Source organism: Bombus terrestris, chromosome 10 (genome assembly GCF_910591885.1).
Source record: "Bombus terrestris chromosome 10, iyBomTerr1.2, whole genome shotgun sequence".
NCBI classification, from domain to species: Eukaryota; Metazoa; Arthropoda; class Insecta; order Hymenoptera; family Apidae; genus Bombus; species Bombus terrestris.
In genome coordinates, this window is record NC_063278.1 from 6,759,192 (window position 1) to 6,776,274 (window position 17,083).

At 47.6% G+C, this 17,083-nt stretch overlaps 1 long non-coding RNA gene across 2 annotated transcripts in view; it reads left to right on the forward strand.

The window, feature by feature from the left end:
• The window catches only part of LOC125385787, a 130,254-nt gene that overhangs the window by 51,168 nt on the left and 62,003 nt on the right, over window positions 1–17,083 (forward strand). The window lies entirely within an intron of this gene.

Below are 17,083 nucleotides of genomic sequence, written 5' to 3' on the forward strand. Positions count from 1 at the left end.
TGATTCGACGGCTAGTTGTTCGATCGTGTGGTTGTTTGGTGATTGAATGTCGCGTCCTACATAACAATGATTCGATTACGTACTTGGCCGATGTCGAAAGACGTCTGACTACGAAACGGCAGAATCCACTAACAATCGTGAAATAGCTTCCCGGGCTTTTGTATTCTGGCGACGCTGGAATATCTTGGCGGTTAGAAATCGGTGGAGATTAAGAGAGCTCGTAATTCACGATTTTCTGGATGATTTCTACCGGTCATAAACGAATGCAACTCCACTATGAATATTCCATTGTGTACCATGCGGTAGCAGTTTGACGGTAAAGCCTCGTTTGTATCGCGCGTAATTCCATTGCGACCCTTAAACCTGCCTCCCCTTCTATTCTAGCGTTGCTTAGTTTCTTTACACGATATTTGCATGAATCTACATAGGCATGATCGACTACGATTTTATGGGCGGTGGACGTTCATTTCCAAATGACTCGTTCGCTGACTTATCCACTTTGTTTCGCTATGAAATTACCATAAGCGTTCGAAACGATCCCTTTTTTTATGGGATTTGTTCGAGCTCGAGCGACGAAAACACTGGGTCAGACGTGTCGATAAACACGATAGAACGTTCGATTTAGTTTCGAATGAGAAAAGCAGTTGCTTCCCGTCTTCCCGAACGTGAACACGAGGGATACGATGGATACGTGTCCAGCCTGTGCTCGAAGGGAAAGAAAAGGAACCAGCGGCCATAAACCAGTTTGTAGTATATGTATAAGAGGCAAATTCGTAAAAGCGTAATCTTACGGTGGCCGGGGGCCGTCTCGGGCCGGGGTCACGTTATGATAACATCTTTATCCTTTCTCGTATAAATTTTACGGGGAACGCCGCTTTAACCGAAATACAGCCGTAACCGACCGCACGAATTATAAGGATCGTTTCGCGGATTAAAGGGACCCCGGCCGCGACGGCGATAAAATTGTGTTATTCCTGTCTCTCTTTCTGCCACGACAAGGGAACGGAAAGGGGAGGTGGTTGGGAACAAAGATATCAAAGGCAACGGACGGCCAGAAGTCTGCGGCGCCACTCTTTCGCGTCTCTTGTTTCCTCCCTAATAACGGACGGATAAACGACTTTTTAACTGGCGTTTGTATAGGGAAACGGTACGATTGTCGCGTAAAACGTCTTACGATCGCGCACATAATCGTCAATTTTCAAACTTTCTCCATTAAGCCTTCTCGTTGTATTGGTTTATGTCCCTTTAAATGAGTTAGTCGAACCGTTCGTACATCCTCCTGGTTGTTCCTTCTACCTCGATAGAAAAACACACGACGCGTGAGTCACTTCGATTCCTTTTATCGTTACGAGTCGCGTCGAACTACGGTCGAACGGTATCGTTCGATATCCATTAATTATCGATCGGTTAAGTGGAAGCACCTACACATATATAGCGCTCGTTCGCATAAACAGGATGTTTAGTAGTTCGGGCAGGCGAGCGTACGAGATATTAAATCTATGCTGTTCCAAAACTATCGGCCACCGCACCGGTGTTTCCCTTTAACTTCCTACATATTCCAGACGCGCGTGGAATTTCAAGTTTGAGTTCGCGTCGTTGCTCGAACAACCCCTAACGAAAGCGTTGCACGAAGATATTCCAATAATGCGAACACGGTTTAGAGGACGCGCCGTGCGTGAGTTTCGTCGCGGTCACCCCCGCGAACGAAGAGAGAGGGTGGTCCTTGCGAGAGGGATAAATCCACCACGTCGCGGGATCGAAACTTTCTCGCACGATCGAACAGAAGCTAAGTCAACGGAAAAATCGATTATACCATTCAACCCTCTTTTGTTGTCTCTCCTTTACCGCGGCAAATAGAACTAGCCTGTTAACCCTCGACTTCTATGTTCGGCTACCTTCCTGTCTCTACAAGGAGCAAACACTTGCCTCGATGCGAGTGTCCTTCTTCGTTCGCTGCCTTCTTATTCGAGTCTTTGTTGTCGGATTTAATTGCGTGATAACGGTGTTACAACCTCGCGCGGATTTTCTACCTTTGCTCGCGTTTCCGAGGACAAACGATATCCTGGTTGCCTACTTATGGCGTCGAGTGATACGCGTTGCGAGAAGCAGCACGCTTTGAAGGCTGCCTCGTCTGTTTGTTACGTAGAAGCACCGTCGACGTGGGTGAGCTGACCTCGGCCATTCTCGCTACATTGTTACACATTCCTCGGATATTAACCGCGACGCGATTCTCTCGCGATCGACTGAAAAGAATTCCGCGAGTCGGATTGCAGTCTGGAAGACAAAGGCGCGACCTCGGCCGGGGTTAAATTGCTTCGCGTACCCAGTCAACTTCTCGCGCAGTTCTCTCTTTTAACGTTTTCCGTGTACGGTTTCAAACGGCGGGAAACGGAGGGACCCTGCGAGAAATGGTTCGCCAATGACTCAAAGTGCGAGATTTATTTTCGCCGGCGACCAGACTCGTTTCGCGAATCGACGCGATTCGTTCTCCGTGCACGAGGATTTTTTCCCCGGTGACTTATCGAATTCATACCTGATGTCCTCCATATCGATTCCCCTCTGGCAGAGATTAATCGTGCCTCGTAACTCCCGACGTATCTTCCTTAGGTTTAAAAATTCACGCGAACGTACGTCGTATTTCCGCGTTAGACGCGCGTGTGTCTTCGGGAAAGACGGCAAGAGAGAAGAAGGAAGTGTACGTTTTCCCGTTAGCAGCAGCGAAGACATAGGATACGGAGGTTGTACGGTATAAAAATGAAATCGAAAGAAATTTGCTTTCTTGCAGGTCGGGCGAGACGGTAGAATTCACGTTGCAGCGGACCTCGTTTCCGTCGTTGTCGTAAATCATTCATTTCCGTCGTTCACATCGTTTTTCATGAAAAGCTGAAATCCAACGGGAACCGGGGAAAAAATTACGTTAGAGACCTATTCTGGGATTCAGATTCTTCGAGGCAGCGAATACCCACGCAGATATTATCGAACGAGAAACGGTTCAACCAGCCAGTCTGTCAGCAACGCCCGAGAAATCGAGTTCCCCTTTCAACGGGACCGTCTCCTGTGCCTCGTTTGTCCTATTACTGCAACATTGTTCGCCCGTTCGTTATCGTCCTCGATGCGAATCACGCTGAAAGTCGATTTGCGAGTAATTTAATTGCCGAATAGCCAGGGGTATTGGATTAATTCGTTTCAATTTAATCGCCGCCGAGAAGAACCGATAAACATTTCTATCGAAATTTCTACGCCGTATTGTATATCTTTGAAAGGATCTTGTAACTGTACGGAGCTAGGGATCGGGGAATGTAACAACAAAAGAAATAACTCACAGATTTTCAAATACTGCTGTCAATATTGGATGGAGCCGGATCATAGATACGAACTGTACTGTTCAATAATTCATGTCATTCGGCTGAAAAGCTTAGCACGGTTCAACGATATTCAACATACCACGGATATATTCTCCCCTTTTCGCGGAGAATGGCCCGAAATCCCTTGAGAGGCTGCAAGAAATATTCGTCAAGTATGTTCCCGTTGAAACTGGCGTATTTAAAGATCGATAAACTTGGCAAACTTTTATTCGTCTGGAACGCCGCTTGGTTGTACGATCTAATTAGCAAAGCTACTTATTTTAATTAGGATCGCACAAAAATCTATTTTTCTTCGGAATGACGCACGTCCATTGACGCGTTTTTGAATTTGATATTCTATTCAGTTCCAAAGAATCCCCATTTATAGGACCAAATGATTATCTTTGTATCATGTTCTTAGTATTGTTCCTTTAATTTGACAGCTAAGAAATTTCTTTCTCGGACAATGTCGAAACCTTGAGCCAAAATCGATCAGAATCAAACGTTGCATGGCGAACGGAAACGACAAGGATAAATAGGCAACGAGAAGGCGCGTAGAAAGCGGGGAAAAGCGAAGAAAAGAAGCGAAGCGCGACCGGTTGTCGGATTAAAATGTTATTCGCCTCGGGCGGTCTTATCAAACGGAGCCAGCGTTGCTACGATTTCGCTTTTTGTATCTTTTTCTCGCTCTGGTTTTAACTAGTGCGATGTTCCCAGCGAATTCACGCGGCTCGTGCGACAAGTCGACCTTAATGACCGAGTGGAAATTTTTGTTTGACGAAGAAACGCGCCGACTAATGAAGAGGTTAAGGGATTATCACGGAGATGTTCGGCGTGTTTCGCGTGTACACCCGTGTGTAATGGTGCAAGCAGCGTACGCCCCGGACCGAAACTTAGGTACTTCCGAAGTCTTGTGTTCGTTGCGTCAGTCGAATATGCGACGACAAGGAATTTAGTTACGTCTCTCTATACGCTACCATTGACTTGTTAGAGAAACTTAGGGAATACGAAGAAAACGTGTAATTAATAGTTGCGGGCGACTTGCCACTGGCAATTAGCCACGCGACAAGAAGTGGAACAGATTTAAGTAAGCAGTTAGCCGAGTTGGCTCGAGCTTACGCGTTTTCCAGCTTGGATCGAAGCGACGCGAATCGATAGCGACTTCGATCGCGAAGCGCGAGGATAACGCAGCCGCTATTTCCGCCTAAAGTATTTACACAACGTCACTCAATTAACGCACAGTCAATAGGGACACACGTCGTGTCCACGTCGTCGAAACAACGGCCCATTAATTCGCGCCCCAGCCCGTGTTTAGTCGGCGACGAGGTAAATATCATTTCCCGGACGAAAAGTACGCTTTTCGCGCAATTCCGACGCGCATCGTTGCCTTCGATCGCGACAGCCCTGATTGCGTGTCGATACGGAATTCCGATTTCCGCTGCACGCTTTTTCCCAACACCGGATCCGGACATCACGCGGCACGCAAAAAGGAAGCGCGTTACATCGCGACAGATATTCAATTTTGCCCTGTTCGAACTTTGATTTATTTAGTCGCGAGCTTGTCAGGGAGAAATTCGCTGCGGTGACGTCATTTTCGGTTCATTTTCAAAGTTGTAAACGAAGCTGTTTAGCGGTTGGCACTCGTTTACGAGGGGCTTCGGGTATTCGACGCGCGTTCGCCATTGCACGTCGACGCTAATCCAATAAAAGTCCCCCGGCTGAACTTCTCATAAACGTAAATCGTGTTGGCCGAACAGCTCGCGCGTTGTCCACCGTGTCCACAGCCAGTTGCCACGATGTCTATTCGCGCCTCGATGTCGATTCGTGCATATTTAAAGAAAGCGAAGAGAAAACAAGGCGAAACGAGCGGAGCGGAAACGCGAAGAGATCTTCCCGCGACAGTAATTACGAGACGAGCGTCGAGTTTTCTCGTCCTCCGGCAAGAATTACGCGGCTGTAATAAATTTCGGCGTCTTTCGAACTCGTCGAAAGAGGGAACCGTGTTACGTAGAAATTTCGTCTTTTTCGTGCTCGGCCCCGTGAAATCGCGATAAGCGGCCGATCGAAACCGAGCCGTGAGAATTAACGAGGTCCGAATACTTGCCGCCGACCGAACGGTATTCGCGATACCGGCGAATTCCGTACAGATCCGCCAATTAGATTTGTATCGATGCAGGTCAAGAATACCCAAAACACCCGGGCTCAGAGATATTTCGGGCTGGTAGAAGAGAACAGGTAGCGAGAGAGGAAACGCCCCTGGTATTTCCAGTGTTTCGATCGGTGGTCGTGTTTATCGAGAAAATAAATTTTGTCCCGGTTCGATTATCCGCGATGATGTTTGCCACTCCGCGATTGTGCGATCAATTAATGCTCAGTTTGCGCACCGGCTACTTTCCGGGCCACTTGTTCATTTCCAAGCGCAATATGTTTCTCGATCGTAAACGACCGCTTGAAGGAAAACTGGGGAAGAGATCGAGTCGAAACTAGCTATCTTGTAGCTAATTAGATCGTGGTATCGAGAGAAAGGGTGACCAGCCTTGACGGCAGTTTAGTTCGCCGATAGCTACCAGTTCCATCGCGGAGGACCACACGCGAGCCACGTCGTTTCTTCTTCCTTCTTTTTTTTTCGCCTTGGTGGTTTACTCCGTGTTCCTCGGATGCCCCAGGCATTTCGCAACCAATAATCCAAGTCCAACGAAGATAAGTCATTCGGTGTATCCCTGGTTGGATCGCAGGTATCTTATCGGGAGCGAAAGTGGCAACGATAAAGGTGGGATATGTCGTTCAATTGGAAATCTCGAGCACTAGGTTCTGGACACGGGCTCCATTTGCATTAATTCTCGCGGTCTGGACGTCTTCCCGGCTCGTTCTTGTCTCTTCCTCCTTCTGCCCCGTCTGCTAGCAGCCGATCTTCTTAATTAGCATTAAAACGTGCCAGAAATTTCTCGCTGCGGAAATTCCAAGTAATTATGCTATTTCCGACTGTGGCCGTTCAATCGACCGTTCTAACAATTCGGTGAAACTTGTACGAACACCGAAGTTAAAAATTCAGAATCGTCTCGTGAGAACCGATAATTCTGATAGTGGGACGGGGTATCGAATTTCAAGCAGATTCTGTTACGTGGTGGTTAAGAAAAGTGAACTTGAGAAAGCTGCGTGGCCATCGGTTATCTCCAATTGTGAGTGAAAGGAGAAGTTGCAGCGACGCTGTTAAAGAACGTGTATAGAGACGTCAAGGGACGAGATATCAGGCGCGTGGCTAATACGGCCGTTACCACCCGCGTGTTTCAAAACGGCCACCCTCGACTTGGACCGTTCCTTCCTCCCCAGATTCTTAGCCGCCTCTCGTCTGCGCTCCGCTTACCCGGAGGCTCCTCTTAATCAGCGATCGCAGCCTGAGAAAAATAAATCGTCGCATTATTCAAGGGCCCCGGTAATATGGATCGCGGGATGATGAAAAAAAAAGGGTTAGGGAAAGAAGAGAAGAAGGCAGAAGCGTAGACGAGAGGGAGAAGAAGAGGAAGAAGAAGAAGAAGAAGAAAAAGCGGAAGAAGGAGGAGAAGTTTGTGGGATGGGACGCGGAGGAGCCGGCGCTAAGCGTTTGCTCGTAGCCGACGAGATAACTTTCTGTAATTCAACCGTACGGCGACGAATACTAATTCCCGCCATTAATCTCCGTGGGTCGCCTCGTACGGACCTTTTCGATCCTGGCGCTGGTCTGTCCTCTCTTCCGGCCGTGAACGTGGCTTTAAGAGCGCCCTTAAACGCTACGAAATCGTTGCCCGTGATTGTCAGACCGTGTCCGCCCAACCTCCGGCCGAAGAAAATTCAAGGGTGCTAACTTTGCGTCCCGAATGGAGAAAGAATTTTCGCGCGTCGCGTCGACTGGAAATAATTGGAGTAAAAAGTCGGTCAGCCGGTTGAAATATCGCCCTCGTTTGTCCAGACTAGTCGCGTATCCATACGTTGACCCATCGCCTCGTAGGGAAGAAGCTTTTTCCTTCTAAACCCGTGTCCGTGTTTTATCGAAAAGCAATCAATCCCGCTAACCATGCAATTAGACGTTGGAAAACGGTAGATTAACGCGTGCCTGTAAATCGAATTTCATCTTTATCGTTGCGTACGCAACGATTTTTGTCATGCCTCGCCCCGCTTTTTTCCCCCAGTGGCTCAGACAGCTTGCCGGGATTATCGACGAGCGGATATGACATGTTATAACGGAATCAACGAGCGGCGAGGCATGATGAAATCCACCCACACTCGGCCGACCTCGATACACGTACGAACGTTTTTCATTTCATCGAGTTCATTTAGCCGCTTGTTAATACCGACCCAGAGCCCTTTGCCCCCGTTATCCCGCCACCGACGTAACGCTAGTTGTCAAAGTAAAAAATCTGCCGAGAAATCAATAACGTAAGCTCCATTAAAAAACTGTCAAGTTCACGTCCTCCTGTGATCGGCCGGTACAAATTACACGAAGCTTCGTGCAAGGTTCGATGTCTTGCCAAGGTATTCCATAGGGTGGAATTCGTCCTTGTCCTTCAAACGTCCCTCCACGTCATTAAATACCACTCAGTGTCGACTGTAACGCGGCTCATTAATAAAACACTGATGATCCTCGAACGAGCTTACCTACAAATTACAACGTTAACCCAAATAATTTCTCCGCAAACATTTCATTCTGACACCGAAGACGAGCCACGTCGCTATAATTCTTCCCGCAGCATTTGCTCAACCGGGATCAGAAATACACGAATACTCGACGAGTATTTCTCTCCTCCCCCTCTTCCTCGTAATCCCATCATTCGGTTTATAGTCCATACTCAACCCGCGAGCATCGCGATAAATCGTCGGCCGGGAAATATGAGAACGAACGGCGACACTGAGGCGTCGGACGGAATCCACATTGCGGAATTGGCACGATTCCATCGGTCGCACCTGTCGCTCGCTCGCGCGCGTACATAAATTCTTTTCCCCCGGGATTCCTTGCTACGTTACCCCCTAACTAGCCCTCGCAATCCCAATTAAATAGGCTCAGATTAAGCGAGGATTTCGTGCCGCCGCGAATTTGCTTAGCCACTACGAATGAAGCGATTTCCGCGGTGATCCGGCCGCGACAAAAATCTCCTGGTAACCGCTAAGCCTATGCTTGCTATTCCTGGTTGCGGTGTAATAGGTATCACGGAACGGTTAACGACGCTTCATTTTGTCCCGTTCGTCGGTCCATGAATTTCACGACGATCGCGACACGGGAAATTAATTCCGGCATCGTCTGTTGCATTCGACCAGATCTCTTTACGGCTTCTCTCCGCGCGGCAGCCCTTTAATATCTCTGTAACTTACAAAATAACATCGAACTTAATTAATTCTTGAAAAAAATAAAAATCGAATCTCTTCCGTACGATCACAAGGACGCTTTTCATCTACTCTGCGGGTAAGAGGCAGTAGAAACTAGGAACGCAGACGGCCGCGAGCGATTCCTTTGATCGAACTGATATGGATGCGAACGTGGACGATTATACTCGTGAGATCGGTACGTGCTGCTCGGTCGATGTGAATTTTTTACGCAGTTAATTTCGTCGGGTCATAAATCCGATCGTACGAAATGAAATGGACTCGCCACTTTTTTGAATTTCATTGCCATGCAGTAAAAATTTCGGCGATAAAAGAATACGTGCGCGCTGATATAAAAAAAGAAAAAAGTTAAACGAAAGGTCGCGATAACACACGGCAATGGAACCTAGAGTACTAGAAAAAATATCAAAGGGCAAGGAAAAGGAAAGAGAAGAATGTCTTATCGTTTCTGATTTCTATACATTTCACTTTGTATTATTCCTTCGATTGCAAATGGGGCTTCATTATTCAACACTGCAACGGTATACACATTTCCCCGTGCCATTAATATCCCTCAGCCGTTCTATTTTACATTTCTCGATCTTTGTTAATTTTTTAATCGCATGCAACAAGTTGTAGCTAGTATCGGAGATCCTAGTCGGATTTCTCATCCCGAAAGTTTAAAATAGAAAATCATTCCGATGTTATAGGTAAATAAAAATTCAATGTAATCTTCGACGAGAATAAGCGATGTTGTACTTCGTTTTGGAATGGGCCGTTTTCTCCGGGTAAAAGGAAAAAGGGGAGAACTTTTCCTGCCTCGATGTCGGTAGACGGAAAGAATTACAACGGACGACGATAAAAATGAGACTCGCACGCAGTCCTCGCAGTTCAGCAGCTTCATATTAAATCATCATAAATTTGCATTCGGAATTGACTTAATGACTAGCAGAAGGTCCGACCATTTCGAATGCAGCCTCGTCATAGTGCACGCCCGTTTCTGTGGCTTGTCCTTTCCACCCTGTTCCGGCGTGGTTCGCCTTTTTGCTCCGATTTCCATGCGGTTTGTCGAATTACTATGAGCGTACAAGATACGCCGTGTTTGTCACAGAGACGATGGAGTACGAACGCGTTTATCCTATCTTTTGCATAATTTTCTCCGTGAATTATACTTTCGGTGGTAGTCGGTAGAAGAGAAATTAAGGCAGCCAGCAAATCAGACGGTAAGGTTTCCAGGCTATCGCTTGACTCGGCAATTCTAACCGAATCCAAATTACTTAAACTGCCCTGAACCCTGGTGGTAATTTTAAAGGGCAGATCGCGACACACCACGTGTCGGTTTCATCCTGCGAACGTTCTCTAGAAAGAACAAACAGTTGTATCGAGTCGATGGTATTCCGTTCAACGCCCATCAATACGTAACGCGTGCAAATTAGTTAAATAAATCGTATGTTCCGGTTAACTACAGTTAATGGTCTATCACTCGTAACAATACTGAACTTGTTCCCTTTATAATTAATTCAGATGTACAGCGATTCAAATTCAAACATGGCACAGCTGCTCAAATATTTGCGTTCCTCTTTCCCCTTCCTATCGCGCGGATTCGCCGTTGAAAATTACAAAAACGAGAAACGGAACGATCGAACATGATTTTATGACCGACCGGAAATTCGCCATCAGAATAATTCAATTACATTTCTACTCCAGGAAGCGAGATGCGATGTCTTTAATAACGCGTCGATACAGCTCCAGGAAGCCTCTGTTCCCTCCCTCCCCCCCTACCATCGACTCCATCCCCATTCTATTATCCGAACATTCTCTCCGGTTCTTATGTAGCTCGATTTCTTTGTCTACCAGCCTCCTCCGGGCTTCGGGCCGCTTCGTCGCGGAGCACCTTCGAAGAAGGTCTTGGCCCGATTTTAACATGAACCTTTGGCGCGAACGAATTCTAGACCGCGTAACCGGACGTATTAGGAAATGAATTTGGCGATGAAACCTTTTTGCCCCTATCCCTCGACCCTCTTCCATTCCTGTCTCGATTCCTGTTAAAGTCGGAAACGAAGACGGTTACACCGGCCTGGAAGGGACTGCTTGTAACATTTTTAATCCTTAAAAATCGTGTAATTGCGCGTTATACTATTCGTAAACTCTCCGTTATTATATTAATTGGCCTCGAACCATCTACCACGGGTAGATCCTAGGAATCAATGTCGTGTCCGTTGCCAGCCGTAATTGCTGCATCGACGTTCAATTTCCGTTACCAGGGCTCGGCTCTTTTTATTCTCGTTACCTCAAAGGACCTTGTTACCCAAGGGAACAGATTTCGCCGCGAAAAGGAACCGGATCAAATGGAATTTAATCACGGGAAAGCCCGGCAATCAATTTACCGGCTTATGAAACAGCTCCCGCTTAAACGCGCGCGCGGTATAAATTTTCATAACTCCGGGCCGCGGCACCGGTTTACCCAGTCGAAATCTCGAGCCGCCGCGAAACGCGATAGAAAGCCGGACAATTATTAAAGTGATAACTAGTTTTAATAAAGGGGCTAGGATTATACGGCGCTGTCGTGGCGCACGAGTCCGTGTTGTCCCAAGTATATTAAAATGTGGTGCGGCTATGCGACAACGATCCGCGTACACGGTCCCGTGTGAAAATCCCCTTTACGGGGAACCACGTGGCACCGATTTTCTTCAGAGAGTCCAGAGAAGAACGCGCGAACCGCTGCGCTGCGAACAAACTTTCCTACCCACGGACGAGGTACCGGCCTGCTAGCTAATTAACATAATTAGAATCGCTCTTTACCGTGGTCCAAGCGAGAAGGAAAATCCCCGGGTAGAAAGTGACGCAGTCAGCCCGAAGAGTAGACTGCCAGTCGGAAGACACTGACTGAAGAGTAACTTTTTCTTGATCGCTAATTTTCCAGACGGTCCGCGTAATGAAACTTCCTTTCGAACGTAACGTAGCCTGGCCACCGGCCATAACCGAGTTCCACTTCGAGATATTTTTTCTCCGGGACGGTTCTCCAGCTAGCTGGATGGTGTTCCTTCGTCGGATATACGCGAGTTTATCGCTCTTTAGACGAAGGCATTGGGCGATGGCGCGGCTAATTTTACGGTCGATGAATTGGAATGATGCTGGAACGGTCCAGTTAGTTAGTGGGAACGAAAACTGAAAATGAGAGAATCGATAGATTCATGTACTTAACGAGATGATGAAGTAGCTTAAAAGCACCGACAACGGTGTGTCATGGTAATAATTATTGCGAACATCGAGGCTCGCACGTTGCAGCTGCGAAATATTCGTAGGGCTGGCCGCGCCGTTCCACTAATTTACTTCTAATCGCTGCAAAATACCGGCGGATAGAATAATATTATTATCCAGCATAATGATATTATCGCGATTTGGTGGGACGATGCGAGAGAAAGAGACAGAGAGACAAGGGGGGAGAGAGAGAGTGAAAAGGGAAGGGTAAAGGGAGTGGAACCACAACCAGAGGGGGACGAATGGGAGGGTGAGAATCAAATTTCGACGAAGTTTGCGCAAAATCATTATTACTATGGCAGATCGTTGCAAACAATGCGCTCAGGATTTCAAATATTGATCCTGTGACGTAATCGTTGCTGAAATTGCCCCAGCGGTCCGCTGTAACGTGTTACGGTCTCGTTATGGCGTTGGTTTATGGTGGCCTGTTTAGCAAACATACCATTCTAATCGGTGATAAGGCCAACGCGCACCCCATTTTTGCCAATATTCTCGCTTCCAATTAACTATCTTCCTCGAACGATCCTCGAGAGGAGATTATTGCTTTTCAAGCAGACGCGTTTGCGCTCGAAGCGTAACATTGACCATTGGTAGACGAAACACGACGATGGAAACTTCGCTTGATTTTCTTCTTTTCCTTCCGCTCGTTTCCCCTCGCATTATTTTCTCGCGTCCCTCGTACTCTCGCGTATTACGAGCGGCCGAGAGTTCGCGTTTATAACAGTGAATTAAAAAACAATCGCGCTCTCGACTGTCGACGGAATGAAGGCAAAAGGAAATTAGCTCGTAAAGCTCGTAGTCGCGCGAGTGCGGCGCAAAATTCAGTCTCTTAATTTTCCAGCCGCATTAATGGTTGCCGAGCATATAGGTCGACGCCGTCAAAAGATGAGACGGATACGATGTGGAAAGATGCGCCCTCGCCGCACAGCTCGCACTGCAGGGAAGAGCGTAAAAGTGCCGCCACGTTCAGAGCCAGAAATTACTATTAAACTCGATTTCCTCGAAATATCAAGGGACGCGTATATATCCGCGAGTTGATGCCATTTTCGCGTGAGGATTCACCACCTCGCGTTCCAGCGAGCGCGCTTGGTCTCAAAACCGAGAAGAAAAACGAGTGGCTACGAACGAGGACGCGCTTTTCGATTCACTGTTTCTTCCGCCCCTGGTGAGATTCCAACTTCCTCCTCGCGCTGAAAGAGAAAGCGAGAGAGAAAGGGAATCTTGTGCAAACAACATTGCTGTAAGGAGGGTGGTATCTCGGGATCGAAAGGCAAGATAGAACTCGGAAATGGAGGATCGACTGATTAGCGATATAGGAGATACGTAGCGGAAAGTTACTTCAAGATCCTTCGTCTTATATGTTCCTTGGCTTCTCCTGACAACGCTAACACACGCTTGGAACTCACTCTGACAACCTTATAACCAGAATCTACGTTATACTACGTGGATCAAAAGGACACGTGTACTCGTGTATTACGCATACATATCCGTACTTCAAACCGTATCTGTATTTTCCAGTTTCAGTACACGAGCACCATTATGAACATATACATGCATTATTTCACGCGTATCAACGTATCCGTATTTCGATTCGTGCGATTTCACGCCGCATTATTCCAGTAACTACGCTGAAATACTCTAAATCCTTTATTAATTTCGCAACCTTTCAAATTTCTCGCGTATCCACATATTAAAAGTCACGCGAATTAAAATACGAGCGTGTCAATACACATATATACGCGTGAAATAAGGATATCCGCTTATAAGGGTACTAGAACGTGCCTGATCAACTAGGATCGCGCGATTCGAGAAAAATTTGAACCACGCGACAGAAGGAAACATAGATAGTCCGTGGTACGCCGTGTAGAGGAACGGTGAATTTTGACACGGCGTCGACAGAGTTGCCGCGGAGGCTGTATAATTTAAATGTAACTCAAACAGTCGGTATCCGTCGAGTATCCACTTTAATGCCGGGCAGGAGAAAGAGAGAAGAGGGAGAAAAAGAGAAGTGTGTACGGGATCACGATGTGCACATACATTTCTGTCAGCCGACGATGGAAGAAGAACGATGGCTACGCCGAGCAAGCTGGCTCACGGTGAAACAGGGAAGGAAGAGGGTGACTACCTCCATGGGGGAAAGAAAGGCAGACGGACGAGCAGGAAGGGTGGTTTGAAAGAGAGACGGAAAGAGGAGTGACTCCGAAGAGAAGCCGAGGATTTCAAAGCAAATTGCCAACCTCACCCACGAACCCTGCGTCCTCTCTCTTTCTCTCTCTCTTTTTCTCACTGTTCATCCTTTTTCCTCCGTGCGTCTATCTTGATTTCTGTTTCTCTTGCTCTCGCCGTCTTCCCTTTTCGGCTGCCGTGTCGCGTTGGCTTTCCCTTTTACGTACCGCGACACACCCTGCCAAAAGAAGCCGAATTCGACGTTCGCGTCAGTGTGGCGCTGTAACGTCTCGTTAAACGTTTTCACATTCTTCCTGCTTTGTATAACCGTGCCGCGAAATTTGAAGTTTATTAAATACACACGGTTTACGTGGGCCGGTCTTCGTAGCCGCTTTACGCATTCTCCTTCGCCAAAGTCGCAATTAATTTCTCGTCTTGCTACGCTAAAGCATAGATGGAAGCCTTAAACTGTAAGCTAAAACAGGGTTGACGTTCGAAGTGAATTGAACGCGAGTAATTCGTTTAAAGTAATAACGTCTGATGACTCTCGGCGATATAAGTGGTAATCCTGATTAGAAGCAACGTTCGCAAACAGGGAAGGATATCGTTGAGTTATGTATTCGCTCGTTGAAGAGTTTCATCGGGAACAACATTGTTGGCGTAATAATCGGCAAACTCGAGTTTGTCGATAACGCAAAGCTGAAAACTGGTTTAATCAGCCGCAACGTTCGATTCCACGACAGTAATCTCGAGTAATACAGGATGACGAGGAAAGGACGTGGCTACGAGTTACCAGCGAGGAATTAATGAATTCGGTATCGACTTTAGCCCGGGCCACTCGATACCGCGGCCGGCTAATTATTGCGTAATTTGTCTCCGACGATATTAATAGCGACGTATATTGCGGTACGAAAGACAGGCTGGACTGGTGGAGGACCGAGTCCGTAGACCGAGAGATCGCACGATGAGATTGCGATTGTAGATGATTCGAGCTTCAAAGGGGAACCCCCCAGGGCGAGGATAAGCAGAGGAGAGTTCTCGATGTGGGAGGACTACCTCGTAATCGAGATGCAGCGAGAGGTAATCTCCGGCCTGTCCCCTGGCCAGTTACCTTTTTGTTGCCTCCGTCCTGCCGCTTTCACCCCACCTACCTGTGTTTCCAGCAACTGTTTAAGATAGCGCGCGGCTTTCGCGTTAATCTATCAAGCCGTATTAACGAGTCTCGCAATTATTACGCCATTATCGTGGCCGACCTGTAATTAACCGTTACGAGATTATTAATTTCGCCCCGGGTATTTACTCGAGAAGTTGATGGTGGTTCGCGAAGAATAATAGGTTGCTTTCGCAAGTAGCGCTTAACGCCATGGTATTTGTCAAAAGCGTCGATGGTGTCTTGATCGTCTCTTGATTACAAAATAATCGAGTAACGCGGGAACGATCGAAATAACACAGGGGAGGCGGACGCGATCCGCGCGGAGACCCGAGGCATCACGGCGAGGCGCGGCGAGGCGCGGATTCCAGTAGTGGCGGCATAGGACTTAGGTCTGTTCATAAAGCGACCGGGTAGAAAGCATTTATCCTTTCGGGGTAGAAGGCCTGGACAGCGGTAGAATAAACGGAGTCCAGGGCAGTCTTATTTTGGCGAGGACTACGGCACAGCCGGGACGTGCTCCTCCGACTTGGACGGGCACCATTATTTCTTCAGTGTCGACAACTCCTTGCCGCTGCCCTTCTGTCCTCCTCCCTACGGCCCCTTATAGCTTCAACAAACCAACGCCAAATACAGAGAGAGAGAGAGTGGGAGAGAGAGAGAGAGTTTGACCGAGAACGGGCGAATGAGATAGAGAGGGAGAAAACGGTGAAACGCCAGGAACTGTCCCCGGCGGCGAGAAGAGGACAGCGGGAGAGGCTGGCTGCGGCCATTCGCAAGGACTACGCCGTTAAGCCGGGGGAATGGTGGCCTAAGACCATCCCGCGGGCTCTGCCTCTTTTGTTGACAGGACTATGAGAACTCGCGCACGGTGATTTATCGAGGCTCGCTTATTCTTAGTCCTTTGCGGCGACTCGCGTTATATCCAAGCCGCGTTTGCTAACTGGCTGGATTATTAAGCGTGATACGCGCGCCAGCTCCGCACAGCCAAGACTCCATCGAATTCCCCTTTCCTGTCTCTCGCTTCTTCCTCGACATCCCGCGTCCCTTTTTCTCCCTTTTTCCTCCTCTGCTTCTTCTTCTTCTTTCCCCGAATAACGTTTTTCATCTGTAGCTCGAACGTGGATGCGTTTGACGTCTTAGCCGGCTTTTCGCCTCAGCTGCTGCACTATGACGGAACTTGGCTGCTTCGAACGTATACAGCCCACGAAAGGAGCGAATCTCGACATCGCCACAAAGTGCTTCGGTTTGATATAATCGTGGAAAACGTGGAGATTTTAATATTCGTTAGAAATTAAGGTGAGAAAAGTAGCACCTTCGTAACGATTTAAGAAAAATTCCACTCGCGGATTCTGGATAGAAATTTCGATTTGTAACGCGCGATTGTATTTCTAGGAATATTTAATGCAGCCGAATTCGACGGTAACCCACTCTCCACTCTAATTATAGGTCGGTGAAAACATAATCGGTGTGACGCGCGACTGAATTTAACGTACGCGTGGCCGCGACGATACGAAACCCCGAACCGGATTCGGGGCGCGCAACTTCTCGTGCAATTAATTCCCAATGAATCGTTAAACACGCGCTCGCGCGTACACACGAGGGGAGAATTTTTCCCAACTCTCGTCTAGCCAATCGAAATTCAAATTAACGCAGATTCCATCGCTCGTTCTGCACTGCGAACATTCTGCACGAGCACTCATACGCGTTAGAAAAATTTGCAATCGTTATTGTTCCGGCGAATTCGTAAATATTTTCGAACGAATTCGCGTGTCGGACGGGTTTTGGTCATCATGATTTCGAAGCGTGTTTAAACGTTGCGGTCTGG